Source organism: Parasteatoda tepidariorum, chromosome 6 (genome assembly GCF_982258835.1).
Source record: "Parasteatoda tepidariorum strain Cologne lab strain chromosome 6, Ptep-v5.0, whole genome shotgun sequence".
Lineage (NCBI taxonomy): Eukaryota > Metazoa > Arthropoda > Arachnida > Araneae > Theridiidae > Parasteatoda > Parasteatoda tepidariorum.
In genome coordinates, this window is record NC_141760.1 from 21,920,783 (window position 1) to 21,935,240 (window position 14,458).

A 14,458-nucleotide genomic window follows, 5' to 3' on the forward strand; every position below is an offset into this window, starting at 1 on the left:
CTTCTCGTTTTATCTTTGACTTCAAGATTATATTCAGCATCGCTATGATTTCTTAGGCGAAAAGTTTTACTCGCTGTTGTCTGTCTTTGCATCACTTATTAACGGTCTTAGGCAAGGAAACAGAATTTCCCCAGACAGTATTTCATACATTTTAGGCGAAAAGTTTTACTCGTGGGCCATTTCACTATCATTGCTTTATTTGCTTCTTTAGTCTTATAATCTTTGGCAAGGAAATAGAATTTGTCCAAGCAGTATTTCATACATTTTAGGCAAAACATTTTACTCATGGGCCATTTCACTATCTTTGCTTTCTTACTTTCTTTAGTCTTACAGTCTTTGGCAAGGAAGTAGAATTTGCCTAAGCAACGTTTTGCCCTCGAAAATTTAAGACGAGAACACTAGTCCATGCGCCATTTTCCTTTCGATTTTTTTTTCTTTTTCTCCTCGAAGTTTCGGCGAGGAAATTGATTTTGTTCATGCAACATTTTGTATACACGAAATTTGGTTAAATAATTTTGCCTTCATACTTAATTTTTTACTGCATTATTTATAAATTCGACTATTGCAATAAGTTTACTCGAGATTTGACTTACGCAAAACTTTGTTTTTGGCGGGTTTTAATTTTCTCCAATTAATTTTGTTCCGTGGAACTGTAACCTTTTCGTAGAAAATTAAAACAAGCAAATGTCCTTAAACTTACATAAACTCAGTTCGAAAATTTACATAACATTTGCATAATCTTAAGCTTTAAGCCATTGAGAACAAAACTTTTTATAAAATAAACAATTGAAAGAGACAATTCACCGAAATATTTAAGTTGACTAGAAAAGAAACATTTCAGAGCTTCACACGTAAGATTGCCGAGAATATAATAAGATTTTACCATCTTTAAAAATTACATATTTTATAACAATGAAGAGAAATCTTTTTCTTTTTAACCCTCAAACTCACGGTTCGTTGAACAGCGAATATTTAAATAGTCCTTTTATCTATTCTCATAATACTTACTTTAAAATTATAATAATGATATTTTTTCATGTATATTTACCCGAACACGCTATCAAACGGTTTTCTAAGTAATTTTCTAAATTACAAATTCCGCTATATACTCTCAGTATCCATGGCAAATCTTTGAATCTTTCATGGGAAGTTAAGTATATTTTCAGCTCTTTTGGGGGAAAGGGGGTTATATTCCGCCTAAAAAAAATCAGGGTCAAAAGAACAATGGAATTATGCTGATTAATTTCAGAAAGATGTCTTTGTTTATTTCTGGATGTCACGAAATGACATTTTTATATCTTAGACGGACTTATATTCCATTTGTATTGTCCTTGAAGTGTGGAAAGAATTCCATCGTATACTACAAGTGAAACTTAGAATGTAGGACAATAGATACAGAATGATTTTCTTCTGAAAAAGCCAACTTTCTTTCGTGAAATCGATGACTTACTATCATAATGATAGTCTTGATATGCTAGGAAACGGAAATTAAAGATTTTGTTACCAAAACAATCTACGGTTTCTACGTAAATTGACCCACATTTTAAAGTCCATTGTGATTTAACAAAACTTCAGCTTATTAGGGCAAAATAAAGTTGAAAATTCATGCTTTTTTCCCCCTCCAAAGATTACAACACAGCAGTAATTATAGAACTTAGAATGTCTGAATTTGAAAACGTAGAAGAAATGTATTTAATAGAGAAAACTATTTACGAACATTCTAGATATATGCATTCTGTCTCAGTGTTTAAAGCATGTTCTTTCTAAAAGTATTTTTTTAAGCTTAACTTTTTGAAAATTATATAAATAAATCGATATCCAAAAAAATTTATCGATAGATTTAAAAATGATACAAAAATCGAACTAAAAGTTAAAAGAAAAGGAAAAATAATTTGAAATGATTTATTACAGAAAGAAGTCTAATCAAATAATCAAATGCTGTAAATATTTACATCTCTTATCACTCATACATTTCAGTATTTTAAAAGTTGAAACCATAATAAATAAATAAATAATTAAATTGAGAAGAAATAAAAAATAAAAATAAACGAAACGAAACGTTACTTTTGAATTATATCTTCAAAAAATTTTTTCTTTAAAAAAAATAGAATAAAAATCAGGATTTATAAACCAATACTAAACCTAGCTTAACTTACGCAACAAATCAAACAAATTATCATTCAATCAAAAAAATTAACAATCTAATGTGCAAATTATTAAATACGTAATTTTATTCAAAGCTGTTCGCTCAATAAAGTCTATGTATCTTTAAAACAAAATCTGAATCAAATGCTTCATTAAAATTTCTTGTACTTAAAATAATTATTAGCTCAAAACTCACTGTCTTTATTCATTCTTTCTAATTCAAATAACCAAGAACCAAACGATAATTGACATTAAAAAAAAAAGAATAGCTTGTCCTAACATCAATTTAAATTAGATACAGCATTTTATCATTATAATAAGCACAAGAAAAAGTTAAGTAAAAGCATAATCATTACTTTGAACAGATATACATAGGCAAAGAATAATAATAGTTGTTCGAAAACATTAAAAGCGTAGACGATAAAAAAAAGAGTTCAAGACATTAAAAAGAAACAGTAGCGGGCGTTGATCGCAATTAAAGAAATAAAAAAAAGGATTTTGTATTTTAGTTCTACTATTACCCGAACATTTTATTTTTATCTGAACTGTTTTTATAGAGGTACATAATAACTAATGATTGTTTTGATACAAGACTTAATGAGAATAACTCAAGCAAAACTTACTTATGCGAACTTAATTTTTTTTAAGGTTGTCTTTACAAACAAATTAGTATTTTATTACTAAATTTTTATGAGCTCGATTGCGTGTATTTGAGGATAGAATCTTACAGTCAAAACTTCAAACATTTTCCGACTATCTAGAGCAATTAAAACTACTGATGACAGATCAAGTTTCAATCGTTCCATTTTTCGTAAGCAGAATTCGCAGTCATTTTACCAATAAATACAATTAATCGTCATTTGAAATCTGAGCACTTTCGATTTACTAGAATGCTTACATCGTTTCTGTGGCTCTGTGCTGATGGCTATAGAAGTTTCAACCATTTCATCAGTGGCGTACGCAGAATTTTTTCAAGGGGGGTGTTCATAATTTTCTGGAACTATACTAAAAGAAATTCGAGTATGTAATAAAGCACTATTATTTCCCTAATTTAGACAGCTAGACAATTTTGACTTTTTATTTAGACAACATTGTTTAGTTAAATTTTGATTTGATTTTTTAAATTTGAGAACATAATGTAATATCTTCTGAAAAAAGTCATATGGGTGGGAAGTAACACTTTGAGGGCCACTTTCACATTCATCAGATTTTGTTATGCTACAAACGTTTTCTTCAACGGAAGTAGCACATTTCCGTACAACAGAAAAACTTATATTGGTACTGGATGCTGTCACCTCACTAATTTCAGGTCGTGATTTTTTCTCAAAGTAATTAAAAATTGTTAAATTCTTGCGTTTTGACATCCTAAAGATCCAAGAACAGCAAATATATATATATATATAATATATATATATATATATATATATATATATATATATATATATATATATATATATATATATATATATATATATATATATATAAATATATATATATATATATATATATATATATATATATATATATATATATATATATATATATATATATATATATATATATATATATATATATATATATATATATATATATATATATATATATATATATATATATTCTGAGAAATACCGTGAGAAAAAAAAATAGGCATAAGGCAAATAAAAATATGTAGTCTTAAAAAATAATAGCCCGCACAATTTCTACTAAAATTTTCATTTTTGCCATTTTGTCTGAACTCAAGGGGGTGTTTAAACCCCTAAACCCCTCCCTTGCGTACGCCACTGCATTTCATGACCCCAACTTGCAGAACTTATCTCATAATATCACAACAGGGAAGGTATAATTAAAATTCCAACCACCTTTCAGTTCACTAGAGTTCTCAAATTTCCACTGAAACTGTGTTGAATGACAACACAAGTTAACACATGTTTCTTGAATGATACCGACAAAATTCATCGCTGTGGAAGTTTTCCGATGTAAGCAAACAGACACAAAATTAAAATAATAATAAATAAATAAAATAAATAATAAAATGAAAAATTTTAGAACTTTTTTTTTTTAAGTAGACAAAAAAAATGAGAAAACATTTTATTTTATTCAGACCTAAAACGAAAATCGTAGAGCATATCCTTTTCGCTTCGATCGCAAATGAAAATTTCCAGCGAGTATTTTAACAGTGATGAACGTTTTAGGTCTGACAAAATTTAAATTATTTTCTCCTTTTCAGTTTACTTGAACACCTAGTTTTAAAAAATTTCATTTTATTTTATTATTAATGTTCTATATCATTAAGGAAGAAAGACAATAACCCTTTGACGCAGAAATTTTCTTGAATATCTATTTCGTACTTTTTTCATTCTTTTTTTTTTATTATTGCTAATTTAGGTCAAAAATAAGTGGAAGATATTATATTTACCATTTAAATAATTTATGGTTATGAAATACAGCTTTAAACACCGATGTCTTTTTCTGCGTTAAAGATAAAATCTTTCAAACACAGTTCTCTTCCTAACAATAATCTTTCAAATGTACACTTATTCGCAGTTATTTATAGATCTAAGAGAAACAGTTATTCATCATTGAAATTTCTTTAATTTACAAAATCAGTTATTGATAAGTTATTGAACATGAAAGAAAAAAGTCCCGCAGTGGACTGATCGTTAAGACACGGTTCCCAGCAGATCACCGAAGTCAAGCATCACTAGCTGCTGTCAGTGTGCGGGTGGGTGACCACTTGGATCAGTCTGCGTAGGGACCGAGGGTGTGCGGTATTAGTCCTCGTTAAACTGTTCTACTGTAAAGTGCTCGACTTCGCGTGTAGGTCGTCGGGCTACCGAAGCTGGGGTGCCATCCACTCTGCAGAGGATCAAAATTGTGATGCTCTGTCTTCGAATCATCCTCAGGGATGTTTCCCAGACCGTCGCCAATAGCCCATTGTGCAGCTCTAGTGTGACGTAACTGAACTACTACTACTACTACATGAATGAAAAAAGAACTTCAAGCTACTTTTTTTAGAATTTATATTTTAGTACAAATATAATGCCGATAATCTAACATAGATATTTTAGTAACTATTAGGCTTTTTAATAGTTAAAAAACATCAAAATATATTTAAGATGCGATAAATATATCGCTTAGGGGGTCAGAAAAAGATATATAAAAGTAAAAATGTTGTCCAGTCTGTCTCAAAAAATTAAAGTTTAAAAATTTAAAAAAAAAAATTAAAATTTTTTTTTTGTTATTTTTCAATTTTCTTTTACTAAACATATGCCCATTCTCAGTACTGGGTGAAAAAAAGTAGCACATCGATAGATTAGTACTGAAAAACACTAGGAAATCATGCACAGAACTGAAAGACATGTTTACAAGACACAGTAATAAAGCTAAAATTTTTCAAATGTTTTATTTATTTAGTGTAATTTTTATCCTAGCAGATGGCCCTACATAATTAGATTAAACAAAACATGTTTTTAGTAGTTCATCCCATCAAAATAAAGATAATCCAGTAGCATTTCGCATAATACTGCTGCTCCTGACTTACTTATAATAGTCATAATCAAACTTTGGCACAATCAAGCAATTTTCCACTTGTAAAAAGAAGTACTTTTTATCCATAAAAACGCTCTCAACTTTTCAGTTATACTTCCTATTCACCCAGGTATAGTCAATAGAATCAGATATAGTCGATTCCATTAAACATGTAAATATACATTTTATATTTAATAACCGTCGTTGAGCAGCAGACCCAATTCTTTTGGGTTTTAGAACTACTAAGGTTCAACTCTGTAGCCTTGTAATTTTGAACCCAATTTAGAAGACAAGGGAACTCCTGGATCAAGAATTGGGAGAAATTTTGCCTTCGTGGAGGACTTTTTAATGGAACTAACACGCATTTGCACGCGAAAACCCCTACAATTAGTCTGAAGGCAAGGGGATTCTAACCAATGGTCCTTCTATCACAAAGGATATTTTACTTCAGCACTGTGGGCGGTGCAAGCCGGATGCGGAATTTGTATCAACCAGCCATCCCTGGGATGGATTCGAACCCTGTTCACCTCATTGGAAGGCGAACGCTCTATCCCCTGGGCCATTACGGCTCGTAAATATAGATTGAAAACAAGGCTTCTCTTTTTTAGCAACATCAGAAAACTTAAGCAGTACGGTTACAAAATTGTGCTTTTTGTTCATAAAACGCTCATTACTTTTAGCTGAAAATGCGTAATTAAGAAAATGGACACTGCTCAAAATGCATAATTAAGGAAATGACGCAGCTCAAAATATGTATTTAAAAAAAAAAAATGGTTGTTGTTGTTGTTGTTGTTAATTTACGTCGCACTAGAGCTGCACAATGGGCTATTGGCGACGGTCTGGGAAACATCCCGGAGGATGATCCGAAGACATGCCATCACAATTTTGATCCTCTGCGGAGTTAATGGCACCCCCGCTTCGGTAGCCCAACGACCTGCACGCGAATAAAAAAAAATGGAAACAGCCAAAGTGGCGCTTTTTCAATCTCGGGATAGCCGGATATATTACAGATATAACTTTTTCATTCTATCTCTGTATATTCAAAGCAGTTAACAATAAAGTGATTTTCAAAAGTCTTAATTCCTACTGCGTATAATGATTACTATTATAAATTTACAGGGCACGTGGCAATCTTGTAAAAACAACTGTGGGCAAAAAAATAATCTTTGTTCTAAGTTTTTTCTGCAAAAAGGATGACGTAACGTTATGATTTATTAGAATTCATTAGTTTATTCTTCAAGAAAAGAACAATAATCGTAGTTTAAGTTTTGAAAACGTATTCAAAAAAGCCTAATACTTAAAATTCCATTTCTCAGGAACTATTCGACCGATTTTTGCTCAAATTTAGTATTTTGCTACATAAAATTACATTCCTTAAAATGATGCAAAAAATAGTATCTTTAACAATTCAAAATTTTTTCGATCATTCTAAAAAAAAAAGGACAAATATTTGCTAAAAGTTTTTTTCATCTGGAATTATCCTTGAATAAACGACTTTTATAATTGGGTGCAAAATTTTTTCATTTCGCTTAAAAAGTTCTCGAGATATAGTGAAATACGCAAAAAGTAGTAAAATTAACATTTAAGGGGTCCAAACTTAGGAGCGCTCTCCTGAACAAACTATTATAGCGGCTACCCCTTATTACTTAGGGGTCAGAAATCGGAATACATCGAAAAAAGGGTACGTTTATTCCGAGAAAGTACGTTTATTTTTGTCAGATTTCATAACTTAAAATATTGTCTGCACTTATTAATTGGCATATTTGAGGCCACCTCTCGAGCCATTTAGTTTGAGTCCTAGAACGTGAAAATTCGATCATTATAGGGATCAAAAATTATTCAGGGTGGTCCGTTTTTTCACGCGCAGTACATCTTTTTAAAAACGTATTTTACGCTATGTCCATTTCCTTAAATAAGCTTTTTGAGCCATTCACTTTCTGGAATCCGTATTTTGAGCTGTGCTCGTTTTCTAAAATACGCATTTTGAGCTGTGTTCATTTTCTGAAATACGCATTTTGAGCTGTGTTCATTTTCTAAAATACGCATTTTGAGCTGTGTTCATTTTCTTGAAAAACTTTTTGAGCTATGCCCACAATAAAAAAAACTCACCAAGGAGCTGCAAATATGAAGGAAAAAAAAGAAAGTGAAATCGCATTAAAAATTTACATTACAAAAAGGAATTTACATTAACTTCGAATGTCGCGTACATAAAATAAATATTGCAATTTTGATAATGGGTGATGCACTTAAAAGTGACAGAAACAAGCACTCAATCTCTAGTTAATATGGAATGTCACTCATAGTTTCTTTTTTTTCCTCTCCTCCATAAATGATTGTGCATCTCGGCGATTAAGATTTTTCTTTGACAGAAATAAAACTGGAAGTTAAAAAGTCTCGATAAGAACCGGTTTTTTCATTCGCGCCTTCCGAGCATAAGATTGGCAAACCAGGTTCTCTAACCTGAGGGCCGAATGGGCATTTTATTTTGTTTTATTATTAATGAATCGATGGTTAATATAAAAAGAGATGAGAGAAAAAAAAAGACATTGATTCCTCAACCGGTCTTACAAGTCCAATAGAAGAGGCCTAAGTAAGGTGAAAGAAGAATGACGTTTCAATGACGTAATTGAGGAAGATGAATAATATACCTGGAATTGAATTGAACATTCGCTTCAAACGATACGTTAATGGTGCAAACGACTTTTATTCTTAATTTTTTGAGAAATTTTGTTTAAATAAGCTTTTATTCAAGGTGAGGCTGACCTACTGCTCCGGTTATATTTGATATCGTCTTTCAATACCTAATTAGAGAAAAATATTTTTCTTTTCCTTTCTTAGAATGAATTTGCTTTATTGCGAGCGAGCAGTCAATCATATTATTATCAATAAGAAGGTGGAAAATAACTAACACCAAAACTATGACGTTTTACTTTTAATTTTATGTATTAAAAAAATATTATAATTTATCAAAATAAATAAATAAATAAATAATAATAATATTAAAATTAAGCCAATAGTAAGTAATAAAAATATTTAAAAAAATTACATGAAATTTGCAACATGAAAATAAAAATAATGCTAATTATAATATGCATTATTATTACTATTAATAACAAAAATTAATAATTAATAATAAAAATATGTTTTTTTTATTAAAAGCAAAATTAAAAAAATATTTTCTTTTCCTCTACAACTCTAATATTTTTGAATCTGTTTTCAGCTTCACCCTTCAGAATGAAACGAGCTTCTTTTCTTTCTTTTTGTCAACCGAGATTGACGATTTATCCTAATAAAAACAGACTGCAAGAAAACACAATTTCCATCTAAGCATGCTAAATAATTTTTAAATTTTGCACTCTTACTCCTTTTTTCCGATGTTTTTCAACAGGTAAAATAAGAATTTTAGGCCAGATAACATTAGATGTTCGAATCTAATGTTATGTTATCGCGTCTAAAATTAGCATTTTTCCTTCACGTTTGTTATTGATAAAAGACTGCTATGAACCAACTTTGGTGCAATTTTTTTTTATTCTTTGTTTATTGTAGCTAAAATCTTGTATTGCAAAAATTTGAACCTTTTAAGTTATGCAATCTTCAATTTAAAAATTTAATTTTAGTACTGAAAACCTTCCTTTTAAGGCTTTTTAAGTTATTTAAAAAAAATGTTTTGAATAACTTTGTTTAACGTGCCTTCGAAAATCAAAAATTAATATCCTGTTAAATAATCAAAAAGTTGAAACTTTACTTACTCTAAATTAATTCTGACGTAACTATACTCAAGTGTTTCAGAAAATATTGTCAAATAGTTATCGTAATCATTAAGTTTGCAGGGTTTGCACAAAATAATGGAAACACTTTTATATTAACTCTTTTTTTTATATATTTCTCCAGAAATATTTAGAGAATGATTTTAAAACTTTAGAAGTGTTTAAGTCATGCGATTTTTAATATCAAAAAAGTCTTAAGCTTTGAGAGATTTGAGGGACAGGCAATAAATTGCGGCAATAAATTGCGAACGAAAAAGGAATTTTCTGAGCACCCTATGCCCAAAAATGCAGCGATAAGTTTGAAACTCATGTCAATTGCGTTGATTATTAATTGAAATAACTGCACAACATTCCGTAAGCCAAGCTTATGGGTCATTCTCACTGAAAAGGTATAAATAGACTAAAAAAATTTCTTAAATTAAAGTAATTAAAAAAGTGATAAAAATTACATAAATGCCTTTATTTATTTTTGTTATGCGTCCTTATAATAATGGTCAAGTTTTCTATTTTATTTTTTACAAGATTTAAAATATTTTAAATTCTGCCTTGTCCACGGAGATGTAATAGTCAACGGAGGAGACATTTCATGTTATAAAATATAAAATATCAATTCGTTAATTATTGGGTACAACTGATATGAGTTTAACATTAATAAGTAAATAATAAAATATTTCATTATTAGAGATAAAGCTACTTCTGATTAATCATGCTGCTATGAAAGGAAACATTCACTTTTAACCTAGGTGTACAATTTTTTAAGTAACTCTTACTGAATATTAATAAATTAAAATGTAAAGACTATTGAAATAAAAATTCAGACTCCACATGAAAGTTGAGGGTACTCTTTTATGAACATTATATGCATGTTAAACATACTGTCAACCAAATAACGTTTTTGTTTTTTCTCTTTTCTTCTTGTTATTGCTTCTTTTTTTCCCTGGACACAAACGGCTTGCTCTATCAATTTCTGGAAATTTAAATCCATTTAATCACGATTTTTCAGTTAAATCTTTTTCTGATACAATTTTAAAGTTTCTTGCTCTTTTTTTTTCTTCTTTTTTTTTCTTCTTTTTTTTTACTTTCTTCAAACAATATAGGGTTTTCTTTTAATTTCTGTTTAGCTTGTCTCATACTAAGTTTTTTCTGCTCCCTTCTCTTTTGCATTTGAACATTTGATTGCTTTCTTTTTTTACATTTTGGTTTTGCCCTTTTTTTCCTGTGAAGAGCAAAAAAATGTTAAACATCACAGAAATTATTTAAAAAAATTGCCAATATTTACTTCTCCTATAAGAAAAAATTAAACTTAATTTTTTTTCTTTAAAAATACAAACCAATTAACACATTTGTTCCAGTTTAAAAAATATCACTTAAAATAATATAGTTTTTTAATTATTCAAATTGTATAATGGTTATCTAACACATTGTCTCTCCCATTGACTGTGTTTTCTCCTCCGTGAACTTGTTATGTCCACGGAGGGGACGTCCACGGAGGAGACAAAAACTAGTTCTTGAATTTTACTGATTTTTAATTTTAAAGTTACAAAAATGGGGCAGTTCTTTATATTAATATGCTATTTTTGCAATCTAAAACTCATCTATCAAAAACAAAATAATTTTCTCTTACATTCTTTATGATGTCCACGGAGTATACGGTGAGAACTTTACCAAACCTGAGTTGAACACAACAATCCAAAACTGACACCAAAGAGAACAAAAACAACTGATAGTTAACATTAGAAAATAGAATGGTTACCTTTCCCAGCAGCTGTCTAATAGGGATTTCGCATATGCTGCCATTTATTGCATATTTACCGAACTATATTAATTGTCCATGGAGGGAGATTTCATTTTTGATGGACAAAGTTTACTAGTCATTTATTTTAAAAAAATAATTTTTTTTTTAAAAATATTGAATAAAAAGTTACTATAAACATTTAACTAGGTAAAACTACAGAAATCATTAAAATAACATTTAAATTGTTTAACAGCCATTTAAAATTAATTTGTGTCACAGACGTAGGGACGTCCACGGAGGGGATTTTGAAGTTATGTTTATTAAAAAATAAGAATGAAATATTAAATACATTTAGCAGAAATGCATATGATTTGTTAGTTAGAACTTTACTAAAAATGATGAAGAAATATATTAAGAAATCTGCTGTATTTCCTAATATTTATTACTAAGGGACTTAAAAAATCACCTTTTTGTGAGAATGACCCTTATATATTCATGGAGAATGGAGATATGGACGTTTTTATAAGAAATAAAAAAATAATTTAAGTTTTCCTACTAGAGTTTCAAAAATATTTAATAAAATTAAAAAAAGAAATTCTTAAAGCAATATTTATTTAAAAAATACCCCTATCTCCATGAATAGGTTAACAGAATTTTGTAGTTATTTCCCATAATAATCACCGTCAGTTACAAGCTTATAGCTATATTTTTTTGAATAGGATATTTAAAAAAATTCTATTTTGTTCCTTATTTATTGCCTGTCCCTCAAATCTCTAAAAGCTTTAAACTTTATTGATATGTATGAGAAATCGCAATACTTAAACATTTCTTAAAATCGAAAAAAGCAGACTAGGTGATGATCCTCTGTGGTGATGATGTAGGAAGCTGTAGTGGTGTCCTCTAGTTTCGTAAATTAAAAACAAAGACCTCAATATCTTAGCTTAAATTTTATAATAATTTCAATTCAAGCGAAATAACTTAAAATATATTTAAAAGTGTAAAAACTGATACTGTTTCTTAATATAATTATGAAAATCATATAATCCTACTTTTTTTTAAATAGAAAGTTTATGAATTAATCAACTTTTACACTTGTACTGTTTAGACCCGCTTTTCTAAGACCTATTTTCCTGAAGAAGCAGGATAATACTTGTGTTGCCATCTAGTGGCGTTTATATCTAGCTAATAAACTAATTTAAGAAAATATTGCATAAAATTCATTCTTCTTTATTTTCATAGTAATATAAATATTAAGAAAGAGAAAAAAGATTTTTTTTTATCGGTTAAGTCAAAAAATGATTTATAAATTTAAGATATAAAGTAAATAATTTATGATACAGGTAGTTCTGATTACTGATTTAAGACTTCATTTCCTTTTCTGCTTTTCAAGATGCATGCATTAGAAGAGAAATATGCAATTAATAACAATCTTTACTTTCATTTAATTTATAAGGAAAGAGCTAAATAATGAAAACAATGTATTATAAAATTCTTATTTTTCCAATCAATAATTTTAATCTTATATTTTTCATTTAAATGAAATAACGAATAATAATTAATTTTAGCTAAAAATTTAAAGAAAATGTTTTTTTCATCTTCTTTTTTTTAAATGTTTTAGTAGTTGTCGTAGTTCATTAATGTCGTACTAGAGCTCCACAATGGGCTATTGGTGACGGCCTGGGAAACATTCCTGAGGATGACCCGAAGACATGCCATTACAATTTTGATCCTCTGGCCAATTTCAAGCCACCAAAATTTATTATCTGGCTTTTTTTTCTTTTCATAAGTGCATGAATTGGAAGATACTTGCACACTGCACACAACTCACAATACTTTTTTTCCAGATCAGCAATTGTGTAGTTTAAATTGTTTGATATATAGTTAATTCCTTTCAAGTAGAAATATCTGATAAACTGCTTTTTTAGAAGCTCTTGCAATTTTGAAATAAGTCTTAGCAACGAAAAAAATTACATTATAATTTTTTTTTTTATGTATTTTGTTAAATTTAAAAAATAAAAAGAGAATGAAAAATTCAATTAGAAAATATGTACTTATTACTTAAAAAAATAAGCATATTAGATATTTAAATTTAACAATATTGTAGTTTGTAAATATTTAGTCTTTATTATTTAACACCCCAGCCATTTTTATTTTGTGTGTGGGTCATTCTCACAAAAAGGTGATTTTTTAAGTCCCTTAGTAATAAATATTAGGAAATACAGCAGATTTCTTAATATTTTTCTTTATCATTTTTAGTAAAGTTCTAACTAACAAATCATATGCATTTCTGCTAAATGTATTTAATATTTCATTCTTATTTTTTAATAAACATAACTTAAAAATCCCCTCCGTGGACGTCCCTACGTCTGCGACACAAAATAATTTTTAAATGGCTGTTAAACAATTTAAATGTTATTTTAACGATTTCTGTAGTTTTACCTAGTCAAATGTTTATAGTAATTTTTTATTTAATATTTTTTTTAAGAAAAAAAATTATTTTTATAAAATAATGACTAGTAATAAATTAAGTTTAACTTTTTCTTATAGGAGAAGTAAATATTGGCAATTTTTTTAAATAATTTCTGTGATGTTTAACATTTTTTTGCTCTTCATAGGAAAAAAAGGGCAAAACCAAAATGTAAAACAAAGAAAGCAATCAAATGTTCAAATGCAAAAGAGAAGAGAGCAGAAAAAACTTAGTATGAGACAAGCTAAACAGAAATTATAAGAAAACCCTATCCCAGATAGCAATATAAGGTTTTTTTCACCCAACAAAAACCTTTTCATGTAAACCTAAAAAGGGTTTTTATACGGTTTACATGTAAACCCTCTAACCTTAAAACGAGGTCTGCGACAATCTGCTCTATTCTACGCACATTACCCTAATCCAAAACCTTGGAAAAAAACCTTCTACATAACAACCATAAAACGAGGTTGTCTTAAGGTTTTCAAGCGGGAAAAAAACCTTGAATAAAGCTAGTTCTAAGATGAAAATCATCTTAAACCTACGTAATTATAAGGTTTTCGTTTGCAGCGTTTCGTATGCTCAGCTAAAATCTACCTTGTCATGAGATTTTCATTGACAATGCAATTTAATACTATTGCTAGTGTACGTCAGTTAAAACGTCATTCTGAACGTGATGTCATCTCTCCCACGATTGTATGACAGCGCGTTTTATTATTTGTTTTATATTTTTCTTCTTATAGCTTCTCAGTCCGAGGTAAATTCTCCTTTCCATCAATTTTGCTTGATTATTTTGGGGGAAATAGTCATTTTTAATCA